An 18,917-nucleotide genomic window follows, 5' to 3' on the forward strand; every position below is an offset into this window, starting at 1 on the left:
TCTTGGGATTCATAGTCTCGAAACACGACATCGAGGCCAACCTGAAGAAGGTCTCGGCCATGACCAACATGGGACCAATCCGAGACCTCATGGGAGTACAGAAGGTTATGGGATGCCTTGCGGCTCTAAGCCGCTTCATCTCATGCCTTGGTGAAAAAGGCTTACCTCTGTACCGCCTCTTGAGGAAATTGGAATGCTTTTTGTGGACCCCCAAGGCCGAAGAAGCCCTCGCCAAACTCAAGGCATTGCTCACTAATCCTCCCGTCCTGGTACCACTAGCCAAGGGCGAGGCTCTCTTACTTTATGTCGCTGCAACGACCCAAGTGGTCAGCGCAGCCATAGTAGTCGAGAGGCAGGAAGAGGGGCATGCTCTACCCATCCAACGACCTGTCTACTTCATCAGTGAAGTACTCTCTGAGACCAAAACACGCTACCCCCACATCCAAAAACTGATCTACGCCGTAGTCTTGGCTTGACGCAAGCTGCGTCACAACTTCAAATCTCACCCGGTAACCATGGTGTCATATTTCCCCCTGGGGGAGATAATTCATAACCGGGAGGCCTCGGGTAGGATAGCCAAGTGGGTCATCGAACTCATGGGGGAGGCTCTATCTTTTGCGCCTCGGAAAGCGATCAAATCTCAGGTCTTGGCCGATTTTGTGGCAGAGTGGACCAACATCCAACTACCACCTGCCCTAGTCTAGGCAGAATGCTGGACCATGTACTTCGATGGGTCCCTGATGAAGATTGGGGTGGGCGCGGGTCTGCTCTTCATCTAGCCCCTCGGAGTACACATGCGCTACATGATTCGGCTCCACTTTGCCGCCTCCAACAACGCAGCCAAATACGAAGCCCTTGTCAACGGCTTGTAGATCGCCGTTGAACTTGGAGTATGGCGCCTCGACATGTGGGGCGACTCACAGCTTGTCGTCGATCAGGTGATGAAGGAGTCGAACTGCCATGACCCCAAGATGGAGGTGTAGTGCAAGCTGGTACGTCGCCTTAAAGACAAGTTCGACGGTCTCAAACTTAACCACATCGCGCGTAAATTCAACAAGGCCGTGGATGAACTGGCAAAGATGGCGTCGGCATGGGCCCTGGTCCCCCCGAACGTTTTTGCCAGAGACCTCCACAAGCCTTCCATCGACCATGCCTCGGCGGTGGGAGAGGGCCCACCGATCGAGCCCACCGTCAGGCTCGAGGCCTCGTCAGTCGTCGAGACCCCTTCGGCCAAGCTCGAGGTGATGGAAGTCAACACGGAACCTCTCGAGGCCGACTAGGGCACGGACTAGTGGGTCCTGCTCCTTGATTGCCTCATTCGAGGAGAGCTTCCCGCAGATAGGACTGAAGCCCGATAGCTTACGCGATGAGCCAAAGCTTACGTCCTCAGCGACGGCGAGTTGTACTGGTGAAGCCCATCTGGCGTCCTCCAACGATGCATCACTACCGAGGCAGGTCGAGCCCTACTTTGGGACTTGCATGTGGGAGCCTATGGGCACCGTGCGGCACCTCGAACGCTCGTCGGAAACACCTTCCGCCAAGGATTCTACTGGCCGACGGCGGTTGCTGACGCCACCAAGCTAGTACGCTCCTGTGAGGAATGCCAGTACTATGCGCGGCAAATGCACCTCCTAGCCCAAGCCCTCCGAACCATCCCCGTTACATGGCCCTTCACCGTGTGGGGGCTAGACATGGTCGGGCCTCTACAGAAAGCCCCTGGGGGCTACACCCATCTGTTGGTAGCAATCAATAAGTTCTCCAAGTGGATCGAGGCTCGTCCGTTCAATCAAATTAAATCCAAGCAAGTGGTGCTGTTCTTCACTGATATCATCCATAGGTTTGGGGTTCCGAACACCATCATCACTAACAACAGGACGCAATTCACCGGCCATAGGTTCCTGACGTTCTACGACGACCACCACATCCATGTGGCCTGGTCGGCCGTGGGACACCCTAGGACGAATGGCCAAGTAGAACGTGCCAATGGCATGATCCTACAGGGCCTCAAGCCAAGAATATACAACCGGTTGAAGAAGTTTGGCAAGAAATGGCTTGCCGAACTCCTGTCAGTCATCTAGAGCCTGAGGAATACCCCAAGCCGAGCCATGGGGTTTACACCATTCTTCCTAGTCTATGGGGCCGAGGCCATCCTCCCCACTAACTTGGAGTATGGTTCCCCAAGGCTTCGGGCCTACAACGAGTAGAGCAACCGCACTACCCATGAGGACGCCCTCGACCAGCTGGAGGAAGCCCGAGATGTTGCGCTGCTACATTCGACCAAATACCAGCAAGCTCTAAGACGCTATCAAGCCTAGCGCATTCGAAGTCGAGACCTAAAGGTGGGCAACCTAGTGCTGAGGCTGAGGCAGAGCAACAAGGGCCGCCATAAGCTGACCCCGCCATGGGAAGGACCATACATTGTCGCCCAAGTGCTAAAGCCCAGGACTTACAAGCTAGCCAACGAGAAGGGCAAAGTCCTCACCAATGCTTAGAACATAGAACAGCTACGTCGCTTTTATCCTTAAATTCCCAAGCATTGTATACATTGTTTCTCGAAATATAATTAAGAAGTGTTCTTTAATTGTTCTAATTTTTCGAGAAACCCACCAAGCCCATCATGGGCCTCGGCATTACAATAACACCATAAGGGAGACTCAGCTCTGCCTCTACAGAGGTGCCCACTATGGGGCTCACATAGGACACGGCTCTGCCTCTATAGAACCGAGCCTCCCTCAGGGGCTAGAAGGGGGGACTCCCCCCCTAAGTCCCACGCACCATTTTTAGTCGTTTTTTCGAGAAAAAAAAATCCTACGCCAAACTCTCTAGCCTGCTCTGACAAGCCAATTGTGAAAAAACCTAAGGACCAAAAGACTGTCTCAAGGCTAGAAGACCAGCTGAGTCGCAAAATGGCCTACGCCTCTAGGCTATGGCACTCCCTCACCACCTTTTGCTCAAGGGGCAGCTTAGGCTCCAACGAAGTTTTTTGCAAGAGATTTGTTCAAAAATGAGACGGAGGGCAAAGGCTAAAAAATACAATAAAAACGATTTAAGAAGCGTAGATGTACGATTACTTTAAAAAGGCCTTGATGGCCACGAGCGTTATGGTAGGGCAACATAATCCCTAATCTAATTACACGGCCTCTTGGGACTAGGTCAAGGCTCAAGGTCTCCAGCATCGGCGGACGGCGTAGGAGGGACCACCTCCTCTTCGAACAACTTGGCCAGCGCCGTGTCGGGGCCCTCCGCCGCCTCCATCAGCTTCGCTACCTCCTCGTCGGCCTCCCCATCATCATCAAGCAGGACGTAGCCATCACTGATGGCCTTAAGGTCGACACCGATGTAGTGCGAGGCGATGACGGCCAGGGCGCGCTTAACGCCCGTGTGCAGTGCCCCTCGGAGTCGCTCGTGCACTTGGCCGCTCAACGCAATCAGGCGGCTCCCAAGGGAGCTGCCCGACTAGACCCCCTCGACCTCCAGGGCCTCACAGGCGGTACAAGCGGCACTTTTCAGCGTGTCGTGCTCCCCGATCTCAGTCTCGAGCACCGCCTAAACGGCGACAGAGGCCTCGGCTATCCGAGTGACCTCCTTCTCCAACTCTGCACCAAAAGAAATAGAATGGGGTTGAGTGCAAAGGAAAACAAGCCAAATAGGGGTGGAAGCCTACGGGACTCACCCTCGGCCTTCTCCCAGCGTCAGGCCTCGACCCGAGAGGCCTCAGCTTTCTCCTTCCAGCGCTGGGCCTCGACCCGAGAAGCCTCGGCCTTCTCCTTTAGGCGCTGGACCTCGACCCAGGAGGCCTCGACCACCCTGGAAGCCTCTTCCTCTAGCTCTACATCACACCAAGGAGTCAGGGGCCGAACATAATAAAAACAAATAAAACAAGGGGAATAAGACTCACCCTCAGCCTTTCCCCACCAGACCATAGCCTCGGTCCAGGAAGCCTCAACCGCCTTGAGGGCCTCATACAAGGCACCTTTTGTCAGCTGGTGTGCACCCTGCTCTGTCCCCAGCTATCCAGCAAGGGCCTTGACAGAGGCCATGGCTTCTCTAGCCCGGGACCTAAAGGCATCCCGATCACCGGCCACGCGGGTCAGCTCCTCCTCCAACTCCTTGACCCGCACCGCCAAGGGGACAACCTTCTCCTAAGCCACCACCACCGCAGCCTTCATATCGGTACCACGTAGGTGGAGGTCCTCCACCTCCGTGCTCCATGCCGATAGAAGCTCATTGGCATGAGCGAGCAGGTCCTTCTACCACCGGAGCTGGTCCCAGACGTCCCTCTCCCACCAGAGAAAGATTGACTTCCCAAGGGACCAGGTCTCAAGCTCCTGGGTAAGCAGAACAGGGGTCATGCACTATGAAAAAACTTAGAAAAAGACGACACCACACGAGAAAGGGAGGCGCATACCTGGGCGACCCCGGGCAGATCATCGGCTAGGACAGACAGCGCTGTCCACAGCGACTGCTCCACTAGCTGGCGGTATTGCTCGAAGGTGTCCTAGCGCCCCCCCTCAGCCACGTCCTCAAGGGCGAACAGAGGCTCTCCCTCAGGGTCGTCCCGGCACTACCACAAGACACGTGGGTGGTCCCACCCGCGGGGCTCAGGTTGCACCCGAACGAGGGCCGAGCTTCCCTCGCCGGAGGTTAGAGCAGGCTGCTCCATGGTGCTGACCGCCTCGGCATCCGCCCCCTCCCTCCCTCGGGAAGTATCGCCGGAGGAGATCGAATGGACCTCCACTTCCTAGGCGCTCTCCTACAACAACAGCATGCCTTGGACTAGGGGCGGTACCAAGGCCTTCGCCATCTTCATCTCCACTTCCTGGGCCACCGGCTTTGCCACGATCACGTCGGCCTCACCTGCCTCGACCTTGGTGGTCCTAGGGGCTCCGGCCTCCACCATCGTGGCCTTGGTAGTCCCGGGGGCTCCGGCCCTCGCTAACACGGCCTCGGTGGTCCTAGGCACCCCGACCTTCATCGCCTCAGCCTCGGAGGTCCAGGGGGCCTCGACCTCGGTGGCCTTAGCGACCAAGGATGCCTCGGCCTCATCTGACCCACGGGCCTTGGCCTCATGGGGCGGAGGCGCTCCCTTCCCCACCTACATCGGGGCCACCTCGGCAGCCTCTCTTTGGGCGACCAGCCCCTTCAGGTCGGCCCTTTGCCAACACCGCGCCACATTGCATGGTGGCTTGCACCTCCACCACCCAGTGGGCGGTGGAGCTGGGGCTCACCTTGAGCGCCTTAAGTGGCACCAAGGCGGGCACATCGCAGGACGCTTCCAGCTGAAGACAAGATACTTACGGGGTCATCGTGTGACTGAAGAACGAATAGAAAATGCTACAACTCTGCCAAAAATAGGCTTACCTCGAGCAGGGCTACAACCGCTTCGGCACGGCAACCCTCCTCTACAAAGGCGGTGGCGGCGGTGGAGGCACGGCTCTGTATCCGCCGATGCCGGCCGGTCCTCGATGGACCCCAGCGCCCCCTCAGTCCTCTACGGGGGCAGTTGCGTCACCCCCACCGCCACCCGCTCCACCTCTACTGTCGAGCCCACCGGGCTGATAGCTTGCTTTCCCAATGCCCACGCCTTGGGCATGTCGGCCTCAGCCCCAGGGTGGGCGATCGCTGGCCCCAAGGCGTCTCCTCCTCCTCCTCCTAGGAGCGCCAGGCTACTTGCCGACGCCCCGGGCACCATCTCTCCGATGTTAGGGAGATGGTCTAGGGGACCCCACCCCACCTCGCTCTCATCATCACCATCCGAAGCTTCCGTCGACAATGATGGCGATGGAGATGACTCCACCGAGAGACCGTCCTGCCTCTGCTGCCGGCGGCGCTTCTCCAGTTCCTCATGCGCTTTGCCTCCTTGGTGTCCTTCCACTTCTTCTACGCCTCGATGTGCACCTAGTTCACCGCCCACCGCGCTGCGTCCTAAGGAACGAGCAGCGAGGAGGCCCACACGTCCCTCATCCCTTGTCAGAACGGCAAACACAGGTAAGGGGATAGACAACGGTGAGGAACAGGGAGGCCTTGGGGGCTATAGAGGCGCGTGACTTACCAAGGAGAGGAACCCCCATGATGGGCGCATTGCGATGGGGGTCAGGCCACTGCTCCTCAGTTTCGCCTCCACTATCTCCCTCACCCGGCAAAGAATCTCCTTATCGGAGAGGGCTGAGGCGGACATTCGGATGCCCTCGATTGGCTCATCCAGCCTCATCTCGAATAGGCGCCGCCGCTGAGCCATTAGCGGCAGCACCCTCTAGTGGTGGAAGGCAGCCACAACCATAGCCGCCATAAGGCAGTGGCTCCGTAGCCTCTCCAGCCCCTCCAGGAGCGGCTACAGCTTGGGCTGATCCTCCCTTGGGACGCCATACTCCCACTTCTCCGGACAGCTCTTCACAATCCGCCCAGTGTAGGAGGGGAGTCCACCATCATCGTTGTGGAGGTAGAACCAGCTGGTGTACCAACGGCGATTGGTTGACGCCAGCTGGGTCGAGATGTAAAGGTGCTGACGGTCCTGGCGCACTTGGAGAGTGCAGCCGCCAGCCCTCACTGCCTTCCTCGTGCCTGACATGTCCATTGGCTTAGTGGTATGCCCTGCCCAAAAAAGGTGGAGCCACAGCTCCCAGTGGGGAGCAATCCCCAGATACCCCTCGCAGACGGCGACAAAGATGGCCGCCTACGCGATGGAGTTGGGGTTGAAGTTGTGGAGCTCCACGCCGTAGTAGTACGGGAGCGCCCGCATGAATCGGTCCGCCGACAAGCCGAGGCCACGCTCGTGAAAGGACACGAAGCTCACGACGTAGCCATCGCGTGGCCTCGGCTCCGGCTCGCCCGATGGAGCGATCCACTCTGGCCTGTTGGGGTCGATAACTGGGCGGAGAAGGCCATCGTCGACGAGTGACTAGAGCGTCTCCATGGTGACGTTGGACTAACCCCAAGGGTCTGCCTCAATGACAATGGCGCCAGCCATGGGTGCGACAGAGAATACGACTACGACGGTGAGCCTCTCTCGCTTTCTCTACCTCGCCTCTCTCTCTTCTTCTCCTCGGTGCTCTCTGTTCTAGCAACGGCTCAAGGGCGGCAAGGGCAAATGCAGGCAAGGTAAGGAGGGGAGGGGTGAGGCTCGTTGTGTATTTATGCAGGAAGGAGGTGAAATGGGCGGGCGATGAAATCAGGAAAGTTTCCCCTAGATCCGGCATAGTTAATCCAGATCCAATTTTACCGTCCACGTACCCACCTTTCCCTTATTAATTGCGTAAACAGTTATGTTCCATCCGCTGACACGGCGTCGCGTCCGACCATTGTAGTGGCAGGCGCCGTTCCACCTCCTCGAGAAAATCGCCTCAAAAGGCATGCCTATTGTTGTTGAACCGATGGGGGGAGGGAATATCCCCCACCCAATTCCTTTCAGACAAAGGAACTGGGCGCCGAGCCCGCTATGGTCCAGGGGTTCAAAGGCTGGGCCCCCAAGGGTTTTGGCAACCGCCCTAGGGCAATAGAGTTAGGGACGACTACGGGCGAGCCCATACGGGGCCGAGACCCAAGCAAGCAAAACGCTTGGGATGCCCTAAGTCGTGTCCGAGACCGACAGGGAGGTCTCCAAATAGGATCCCACTGTAGGGAGGCACCGAGCCACCGGGGCCTAGCGAACAGCCTCGGCACCCACTAGAGAAACCCTCTGGTACTCTTGGAGTGCATCTCTGGACCGCTAGCCGACCCCTAGTGAATGGGGCATGGGCCTCCACTCAGACTTACCCGATAACAGCTCACCGGAAGTGCCACCGCTCGCGCCCATCGAGGGTAGCCTGGCATATTCCACCCCTCCTTCTGAACGAAAAGGATGCGCGAGGGTTGTACAAAAAGCCAGGGGAACCCCTAATGGCCCTCTTGCTCCGTGTAGAGGCTAAGGGGCTCTTCCTGCAACCTTGCCGAGACCCAGCGACCTAGGCTCGCACTCGAGGGGGCTCGGCAAACAACCCCTCCTTCCGAACGAAAAGGTTGCGCGAGGGTCATACAAAAAGCCAGGGGAACTCCTGACGGCCCTCTTGCTCCGTGCAGAGGCTAAGGGGCTCTTCCTGCAAATATGCTGAGACCCCGTGACCTAGGCTCGCACCCGAGGGGGGGCTCGGCAAACAAGCCCTCATACGTGAGGGGCGCACAAAAAGCCAGGGGAACTCCTAATCGCCCTCTCGCTCCGTGCAGAGGCTCGAGGGCTCTTCCTGCAACTTTGCTGAGGCCCAGCGACCTAGCCTCGCACTTGAGGGGGCTCGGCAAACAACCCCTCTGTCCGAATGAAAAGGATGCATGAGGGTCGCACAAAAAGCCAGGGGAACTCCAGACCGCCCTCTCGCTCCGTGCGGAGGCTCGGGGGCTCTTTCTGCACCTAAGATGAAGACAAGCAACCTAAGCTCGCACTTGAAGACTCAGAAAAATACGATAAAGGGCCTCGAGCCTGTTATGGTCCAGGGGTTCGAAGGCTAGGCCCCCGAGGGTTTTGACAGGTGCCCTAGGGCAGCAGAGTCAGGGATAACTATGGGCGAGCCCATGCATGGCCAAGGCCCGAGTAAATGATTGCTCGGGATGCCCTAAGTCGTGTCTGAGACCGGCAGGGAGGTCTTCAAATGGGATCCCACCGTAGGGATGCATCGAGCCACTGGGGCCCAGTGAACGGCTCCGGCACCCACTAGAGAAACCCTCTGGTACTCTTGAAGTGCGTCTCTAGACTGCTAGCCGACCCCAATCGAACGGGGCTCGGGCCTCCACTCGGACTTACCCAATAATAGCTCACCGGGGGTGTCACTGCTCGCGCCCACCGAGGGTAGCATGGCACCCTCCACCCCTCCTTTTGAATGAAAAGGATGCATGAGGGCCGCACAAAAAGCCAGGGGAACCTCTAACGGCCATCTCGCTCTGCGCAGAGGCTAGGGGGCTCTTCCTGCAACCTTGTCGAGGCTTAGCGACCCAAACTCGCACTCATGGGCCCGGCAAACGCAATAAAACCCCTCTCACGATGCAAGAAAAGCCCTTAGAGGAATAAATCCACTCCTCTAGGGCCTCGGGGGCTACACCCGGTGGGTGCGCTCGCGTGCACCCACCGAGGCCTCAAGTACGGAACACCATCCCACCAGGAGCTGCTACGAGCTGAGTCTCAACAAAACCTCAAAGAGAGCGCTCACACTCTCCCTAAGGCTCGGGGGCTACTATCGGGTACCACGAGAAGGGGTCCCCTAAGCAATAATCGAAAAAATCGCTTAGACCCCGTCAAAGTCAAAGCCAAGGGACAACTATTGGCCAAACCCCGGCCATATCCGAAGCCACCTACTCTCTGCCTCGTTGGAGGCCTCACACGAGAGGCCTCGGATGGCTTACTAGTTTTTCGTCTCGCTCGAGGCCTCGCGCGAAAGGCCTCGGCTGAGGAACCAATTCTTCGTCTCACCCGAGGCCCCGCGCGTACAGCCTCGGACGAGACGTCGATTCTCCGCCTCGCTCAAGGCCGGCTTGGCAAAACAACCTCATCACCTTCGCCTCGACCAACTTCTTGGACAAGACGTCATGTCCGACTGGCGCGTTCGACCGCTCCAGCGATATCAGCCGAACGACGGCTCGACACAGCGGTGTGGCCGACTGGACGCCATTCACATCGAAGCCACGCCGTCCAGGATAAGATAGGGGTTACCGGCCACTATGCTCGGTACTGTGCCCACGACCGGTGCCCATACTGCACTATGCTACCTAACCCCTGCTCTAGAAACAACGCGGCGTGCAGAGTCAAGTCCAGGTTACTATAGCCTCGGAATCAGTGTACAGAACCAACTGCTCCCTCCACGCCTTGGCAGTCTACTTCAGGGTCTCGGCAACCTCGGGATTCGTGCCTGCCGAGCCCCCTATAACGGCTAGGCCTTGGCACCAACAGGGCCTCAGCTCTTCACGCAGTCAACACACAGCAACCAGCACGTCGCTCGTCAGGCCCTGCGTCCAGCCATCACTGGAGCTCCCACGTCGTACAAGATTGGATGTGACCGGCATGTTGCTCCAGCACTTCAAGGGCAGGACCACTCCATCAACCATGCCGCCATAGTAATAGGCTACAGGGCTCGAACATGCCGCCTCTGTTCGCACGACGCCGCGTAGCTAACACGTGTATCACCCCTGTCCCCCCTTCAACTATAAAAGGGAGGGATTTGGGCCGTTTCAGGGGTGGTGGAGGCTCACGGGTTCACGAGGTAGATGAACACACGCTCGACATTCTGTAACACGCACGCTTCTCTACCACCTGAGGTCAACATCTCAAGCAATCCACGCCGCTCCACACAGAGACCTGGGACTAGCTCCCTCTCTCGCCCTGCTTGTAACCCCCTACTACGAGCATTTCGGTGCAAGGAATACAAGATCGATCTCTCAGACTGGACGTAGGGCACCCATTGCCCGAACCAGTATAAACCTTGTGTCTCTTTGCATCACCATCCGGGATTAGGGGCACGCAGTATGTTTTTACTAGTTGGTTGAGGGTCTGCCGGTCCAAAACACCGACACATAGATCTAAAGACACAACAAAAGTTTGTACTAAAGCATACCATATTATATGTTCACTGTGTAGATCTACTCATGTGAAGTCCAAAAAATGGATTTTCTATTTTATTGTTTTTCTGTGATTTACTATGATTTTTTAAAGATTCGGCCGAAATAAATAAAAAAGAAAAAGACAAACCCGCCTTCAAAACCACTTATAACAGGTCCAGGGAGGTAAGATGAACGGTTTTAAAAGTTGAGGGAGGTGTTTTGCCCGGTTTTAGAGTTTGGGGAGGAAAAACGGATTTTCACAAAAGCTAAGGGAGATAATGTGAACTTTTTTCAAATTCAAATCAGGAACCAGAAAATGGGCCGGAACACAGGCCCATCAAGAAGGCAACCCAGCGGGAAGTGCCCAGTGCCACGGTACGCGCAAGCCGGGGGCCCGGGATTTTCACTTGCTGGCGCGCCCTGGGCCTGGCTGGCCGCCCCGCATGAGTGACCGGAGCGGGCCATGGGCGAGCGCGGCGCGGAGGTCGACAGACGATGGGGATGGGTGCGTCGGAGGGGACGACATCGTCGGAGGAGATGCAGTGACGTCGGCCACGAGGGCGCGCGTCCTGAGCAACCCCGCGCGTGCGGCGGCCAGAGGAGAGCGACGTGCTGCCCACAACGTGTTCGACACATTGCGTCCTCGTCGCGCCTGCCTGGCCGCCTCGCCGCGTCCCGTCCTCGCCTCTCCTCTCCTGCCTGCGCCACGAGCGCGGGGACAATGAACGCGCTCGTGTAGTACGTAGGCAGCACGCTGCCGTTGCCGGTACATAGGACCCCGCCTACCTGCCACCTGCGTGTTTGCTAACTCCTTCAGTTTTCATCGCATTCCCGTTATTGGTAGAGTTCACTGTTCCCATCCGAAGTTACGTTTCTTGCGCTAGCTTGGAAGTGAACGCTGAGAAAATTGTGCCACAATTCTAAGACATTTCTGGACTTCTTTTTTCTGGTAACATAGTGTTCTTACTTCTTACTATGAATTTTTGTAGTTTGGACTGGACCGAGTTGAAAACAACTGATGAGAAGTATGTGCCTCAACATTGTCGTGGAGCACTGGTTTTCATCAGACTCCTTGTTTCTTCTGCGTAGATATATAGTCGTGGACTTGGTTGTTCTTAACAACCTGTGCTCTATATTGATTTTCGCGGTTGAGTAAAGATGACAAGTAGATACTATACCAACAATCTTCATTCAAGGCAAGCCTCATATTACTTCTTTTTGGTAAAACATTACTCATTTTGAAACTGTCTGGTACATATGTGAACTTCGGAAAACTCTACTTGACAAAATTATGAAAAATAATCATATTCTCTGCTATCGCTGCTTGTCTAGAGAATTGCATATGCAGTTTTCATCTGCCAATGTTCTCATTTTGTTATGAGAACAGTTGGTTCAAAATCTATAAAAGCTTGCCATTTATTCTACAGTCACAAGTTCTAGTATATATCTAATGGTTCGTAAAAAATTGTGATCAGTTTTTTATGATTTCCTGTTCATTACATGCAACAACTATAGAAGATAGCACATGATATGCATACATCCAAGCCTGTCAACTTCTTTATTATGCTGTACTTTGTTTCAACACATAGGAATAATCCTACATCCAATTATGATAGTCGAAGCAATTGGCCAAACCAATCTGAAGTTGATTTGTGACTTGATGTTGCTGGATTGGTGGACAGTTCTGAGGGATCAATAATTCGTTGTGAGAATGACATACAAATTGAGTGACACTGTACTACCTTATCTGCAAGTTCAGTTCATTCTTAATTCCATATCTGCATAAATAAAAAGTATGTGTTTTAACCTGTGTTGCTCCATTTGTTTTCTTCACCATCAAACAAAGGATCAGCTGCTTTGTATATTGCTCTGGCCAGACACATCATTTTGGCAAATCGCCATGAATACGTGTAGGTAATAGTTGGCATGTTGTAGTTCAGATTAACAAAGGTCAAGAGGACTACTGCTTAGATTTACATACATACTTTTGGTGCTAGGCGAAACACAGAGAAGATGTGGTGTGGCTTCAGTTGGGTAAATATCCGTTGGGAGGAAGCTAGACGGTGACTATTTTGAGGTAGAATGGTGCTAATAGAAGAGAGCACCTTAAGGAGAAGAGGACTTGGGAGAGAAGATGTTAGCATAGGCAATATGTGAGGTAGAGGTACATGGGAATTATCTTTCATCCATTTGGGCAACTCCAGTACTTCACTACCTTTTATCTGCTTGTGTTCTTGTATCTTCGCAAAACATCATATCTAAGTGACACCTTTCGTGCTTTGTTTAAGTTTAGGGCTGTTATGATAAATGTACTGCAAATTTTGATCTTATCTGCAGATGTATTGTAGCTGGTAAGTGATTTGAAAAATTAAAATTACTCTTCAGTTTAATTAAGCAATGTAATATATGCAACTGCATCTTTAAGGCTTTTCACATCAGTGATTTATATTGATATATGTGCACTTCTTTCTGAATTTTCCTGTTCATTGATCACCAGATAAAATTGGTAAAAAAAGTCATTATATTTATGTGTACCCTGCTTTCAAGATTTCCAGTCTAGTAAGGCCATAAATCTAACTTTTATTTACACCTACACATCTTTGTATGATTTCTATGTTTCTTGAAAGCACTAGTGAGGCCATTGCTACCTGTCTTTCTTGGCATTATTTAATTTAGCAAGACTGAGAAACTCGGATACAAGAGCAATGTAAAACAGAATAGACTATTAATGGAAAAGAGGAATGATTTGACAATATTTTTTTCTTGAGGGGACTATGATTTGACGATAGCTTACGTGTGGTTTTGCTTAGTGGTTCCGGCATAACCGATAAGATCCACTTTTGATTGCGTTCTGGAGTTCCCTAGTTAATAAACTGCACCCAAGTTGCTTTTATCATGTCAAATCTTTGTGTGCCTGTAGCTGCTAGAGTTAATAAACTGCTATGGAAGTTAACGTTTTTGCTTCCCTTATCCTAATGTGATGCATAAAAAAGAACTGAGACATAATGTGAAACCCCGTCAATGGGCCAAAAGCTGGGCTGGTCTGAATACCGAGCACTGTAGCTCTAGGGGTTATGCGAGTTAGTGTAGCTTCGCGGAGTAGCTACGGGAATTAGTACCACAGAACCTGGGAGGCAACCGAACCAGCTTAAAGGTCTCATCTTGGAAAGCTAAAGAATTTCGGTTCGAACCTTTTGCGCGAAGCGAGGATGAAAGCGCAAGACAGTTAATTAGCAGGCGTGGTCCATTCAACGTGTAGAGTGGATCTTAGCCGTCTTTCTGGGCTGGGGCGTTATAAATGGTATTCAAAGCCAACTCTCGCAGTTTCACGGACATATGGCTCGGGAGCTCGGACAACGCATCTCTCCTGTATGAGCATGGCACTTGGGCCAGGGAGTTGGGAATATGTACGTGGACCAAGAGAGTCGATCCTGGATATTTGTTCCGTTTGGGTAGGTTGGTTCGGCCCTCGACAAGGACGTCGAGTCCTTAAGGGTGGGTATATGTGAGACCCCGCCAATGGGCCAAAAGCTGGGCCGGTCTGATGGTGGGTTGGGCTGAACATCGAGCACTGTAGCTCTAGGGGTGATGCGAGTTACTGTAGCCTCACGGAATACTGTGGCTGCCGGAATTAGTACACATCGGAACCTGGGAGGCAACCGAACCAGCTTAAAGGTCTCAGTCTTGGGAAGCAAAAGAACTTCGGTTCGAACCTTTTGCACGAAGCGAGGACGAAAGCATAAGAGAGTTAATTAGCAGGCGTGGTCCATTCAACGTGTAGAGTGGATCTTAGCCATCTTCCCGGGCTGGGGCGTTACAAATGGTATTCAGAGCCAACTCTCGTGGTTTCACAGACATATGGCTCGGGAGCTCGGACTGCGCATCTCTCCTATAAGAGCATGGCACTTGGGTGGGGAGCTGAGAATATGTACCTGGACCAAGAGAGTCGATCCTAGACATTTGTCCTATTTGGGTAGGTTGGTTCGGCCCTCGACTAGGACGTCGAGTCCTTAAGGGTGGGTATGTGAGACCCCGCCAATGGGCCAAAAGCTAGGCCGGTCTAATGGTGGGCTGGGCTGAATACCGAGCACTGTAGCGCCAGGGGTGATGTGAGTTACTGTAGCTTCGCGGAACACTGTAGCTACGGAAATTAGTACCACATCGGAACCTGGGAGGCAACCGAACCAGCTTAAAGGTCTCAGTCTTGGAAAGCTAAAGAACTTTGGTTTGAATTTTTTACACGAAGCGAGGACAAAAACTTAAAAGAGTTAATTAGTAGGTGTGGTTTATTCAATATGTAGAGTGGATTTTAGCCGTCTTCTCGGCTGGGCGTTACACATAACAAATCAAATGGGATCTAATGTGAAATTTGCGCCTTCTTCAGTGAGAACGATGGCACTTCTGTAACTTAATTTGACCACATCTGCTATACTATTGAAGCTTTGTTAAGGCCCTTTCTGTTTCCACTCCAGACCGTGGAAAAAAACTGTATTCTCATCCTTCTATAATCTACCCATGCTCATTTTCACCAATGGCCTTGAGCAGCCCATCCTCTCCATCCCAGTGCTCAGATCTTCTCATACATGCGAAGGAGCGCAAGAGAAAATAGAGGGGGAGGAAGATAGATGAGATCATGGGTAATTTATTTTTGCGCTTGGATTGGGTCTCAAGGCCGCAAGGAGAAGGACGACCATGGCTGCCTAATCTGTACCCTGTAGGTGGGCAGGAAATTAAGCTATTTCCTGTGAATTATAAGTAAGGATGAAAACGGAACAGAAATATCTCGAACCGAACCGCATCATTTTCTATATTTAATCTGATCGAATCCGTATTTTCTTGTCCGACTTTACCGTTTTCGCTTTCGCATTTCAGATGTTTCGTATTTCAAATGTAAAAATAGAAAACGGTTTAGACATTTTTCGACCGTTTTCTACTTTTCTACTTTTAATTTGAAATATTCCGAATTGAAAATTCGGTTTAAACCGAATTTGGCCAACTGCACAGGTCATACAGCTCAATTACAGGTTGTTCACCACGTAGCTGCGTTCTTTCTACTGGTGGCTAGCTGCCCTCTCTTATAGACGGCGCCCAACCTCATCTCTCTTCACCTCACGAGATGGTGCTAAATGTCAGGAAACCAGCAGCATCTACACGAAAGCCCACCTGGGCCATAGCCCATCAAGCTCATCGGTATAACCCCCACCTGCAAAGTCAATCATTTGATAGTTTTTGCATCAGCCGAATAAATCTTTGTTACTCAAAAGAAAAATCTGAATAAATCTTTAAAATAAAATACTACATCTATTCTAAAAAGATTAATAAAATTATTCTGACTCAGTTCGAGTTCATGTTTCTATAATATGCACTTGTTAATTATTATATGCACTTGAACTTGATCATGTATGCACTTAGTCATGCACTTGGTCTACGGGTCGGTATTCCGTATTGAGTTTTCGTATATCGACCGTGTTCGACATAAATCCGCTCGAATTGGTTCGTTTTCGAAATTCTCGATAATTCGTAAGTTCGTGTTCGTTTTCGTGTCCGGTTTTACCGTTTTCGCTTTCGTTTTCGTATTTTAAATGTAAAAGTAGAAAATAATTTAGAAGTTTTCCGACCGTTTTCATCCTTAATTATAAGTAGTGCCTAAAATTAATGGTGTCCATTTCTGTGTTTTATCCATGCTTTTGTATTTGATTAGTTCATTAGAGAAGTTCTCTTTAATACTCTAGCAAGTTGCTCCATCCTTATTGTTATATTTCCTAGATGTTTAGCTTTCCTTTAATGTCTGGTATTGTAACTATCTTTTATTCCTTTTTTATTTTCTTAGTGGGAATGATTTGACTTTTATATTAGTTGTACACCAGCGGTAATTGTTGAGCGCCATCGTGTATGCCTAGGACTTGGTCACGGCAACTGCATGTCCATGGGCGTGGTCACCGCCCGCTCCCCACGTCGCGCACGCTGTGCGCCGGTTGCACATTATGCAACCATGTTGACACACACACACACACACACACACACACACACACACACACACACACACACACACACACACACATATATATATATATATATATATATATATATATATATATATATATATATATATATATATATATAGGGAGAGGCTATTCAGTAGCCGGCTACAAAATAAGTTATTCTGTAGCCACCTCCATTTACTATAATTTTATATACTAATTTACCATAATGTCAATACATATTTACGATAGTTGGGTTACTATAACACATGGGAATATTTACCATAACGTTATAGTAAACCACTTATTAAGGAGTTACTGTAAATCTTGTAAATTAACATAGTAATTATCGTAACTCAAAGTGGCTACAGAATAAGTTATTCTGCAGCCAGCTATAGGATAGTAGTTCTATATATATATATATATATATATATATATATATATATATATATATATATATATATATATATATATATATATATATATATATATATATATATAGAGAGAGAGAGAGAGAGAGAGAGAGAGAGGGTATATTCAATAGCCTGCTACAAAATAAGTTATTTTATAGCCACCTCCATTTACAATAATTTTATATACTAATTTACGATAATGTCAATACATATTTACGATAGTTGGGTTACCGTAACATATGGAGATATTTACCATAACATTATAGTAAACCACTTAGTAAGGAATTACTACAATCTCGTAAATTAGCATAGTAATTATCGTAACTCAAAGTCGCTACAGAATAAGTTATTTTGTAGCCAGCTACAGGATATACACACACACACACACATATATATATATATATATATATATATATATATATATATATATATATATATATATATATATATATATATATATATATATATATATATATATATATATATTCATTGAGCTCAATACATAAGGGTGTTGGCTCCCAATTCTACTCTCTACATGGTATCAGCTACACGTGTTTCCTCCTGAACCGCTTCCTCACAATCGCCGCGCCGCGCTCACCGCTTCCTCGGCCCTCCGCCCTCTTCCGCTGCCCACCGCGATCCGCTGATATGGACGTCAACCCGCTCTTCGACGCCGATGTCTCTGACATCGCGTCCTCCACCTCGTCCTCCGACGGCATCTCCTTCACCAGCACCGTCGCCGCCACCCCTTCTCCCCCTGCTGCCGTTCTTCAGATCGTCAACATCAAGTCTCACGTGCCCATCATTCTTTCGCTCGCCGAGCCCAATTACAATGAATGGCGCTGCTTCCTAGATGCCTTCCTTGACAAATTCTGTCTCACCTCCCACGTGAAAGGACCTAGGATGCCGCCTAGAGGGGGGTGAATAGGTGTTTCTGAAAATTAACACCTTTAAATACGAAAACGATTTAGTACTCCAAATTAATAGTAATACCACCCCTCACAAGTTAGCCTACGAGTAAATAAATAATATTAAATAATCCTAGGAGCCTAGAACCTGCAACACAGGAGTTAGAACACGGATCAAATAAATTCAGCACTGAGCTCTAATACCGGACGTGTCCGGTATACACATGTTCTGCAAAACAGCCCCAAACTTGCTCCTTTTGATTTCAATCTTCAGACCAACCTGTAGGCACCCACTAAATATAGTGCCACACATAGGTAACCTGCACAAGAGCTAGAGCAACACAAATATCAAATAAAATACGAATTGAGACACAATATTTGTTTTACCGAAGTTCGGACTCGTTCGAGTCCTACTCTCCGTTGAGGGGGCTGCGGACGACCCAGCGAAGGTCAGCCCTAGAGGGTACCATGAAGGTCACTCTAGCCGGAGTCTTTTTCAACTCCTTTTCCTCCTTCCACTAGTTGATTCCGAGGCGGCAGAATCGACCGTTACAAACTTTTCGAGGCACACCACAATCTCTCGGGTGCTCTCCGGCGATGCCTAGCCGTCTAGGACCGAAGAGTCCAAAAGTAACAAATGCAAATCATGAGATTGACAATATGCACAAGTGCTCAAGTGGTTGGATTGCTCTCATTTTGAATTTCTCTCAACCCACTAATGGATTTGGCAATTTGGATCACACACTCACTAAGAGAGGGTTTAGGAGAGTTGGCAAAGCTAAAAAATGTGCTAGTGGATCAGCAGAATCAACAGCCTCCAAAGTTGGAGGCTTGGGGGTATTTATAGCCCCTTTGAAAAACTAGCCATTTTCTAGCCGTTGCCATAACTTGCACTGCGTCAATGGTAACTGAGTTAAAAGTATGCGAGGTGTCGGAACTCCCGATGCTTACTAGGACTTCCAACTACTGGAACTCCCGACCAACTCAAGTCGGAACTCCTGACCCTCGGCTTGTTTGAAAACTAGTCGTTGGGCTCTAGTCTACTATACCAGACACGT

This window comes from Miscanthus floridulus, chromosome 2 (genome assembly GCF_019320115.1).
Source record: "Miscanthus floridulus cultivar M001 chromosome 2, ASM1932011v1, whole genome shotgun sequence".
Taxonomy (NCBI): Eukaryota; Viridiplantae; Streptophyta; class Magnoliopsida; order Poales; family Poaceae; genus Miscanthus; species Miscanthus floridulus.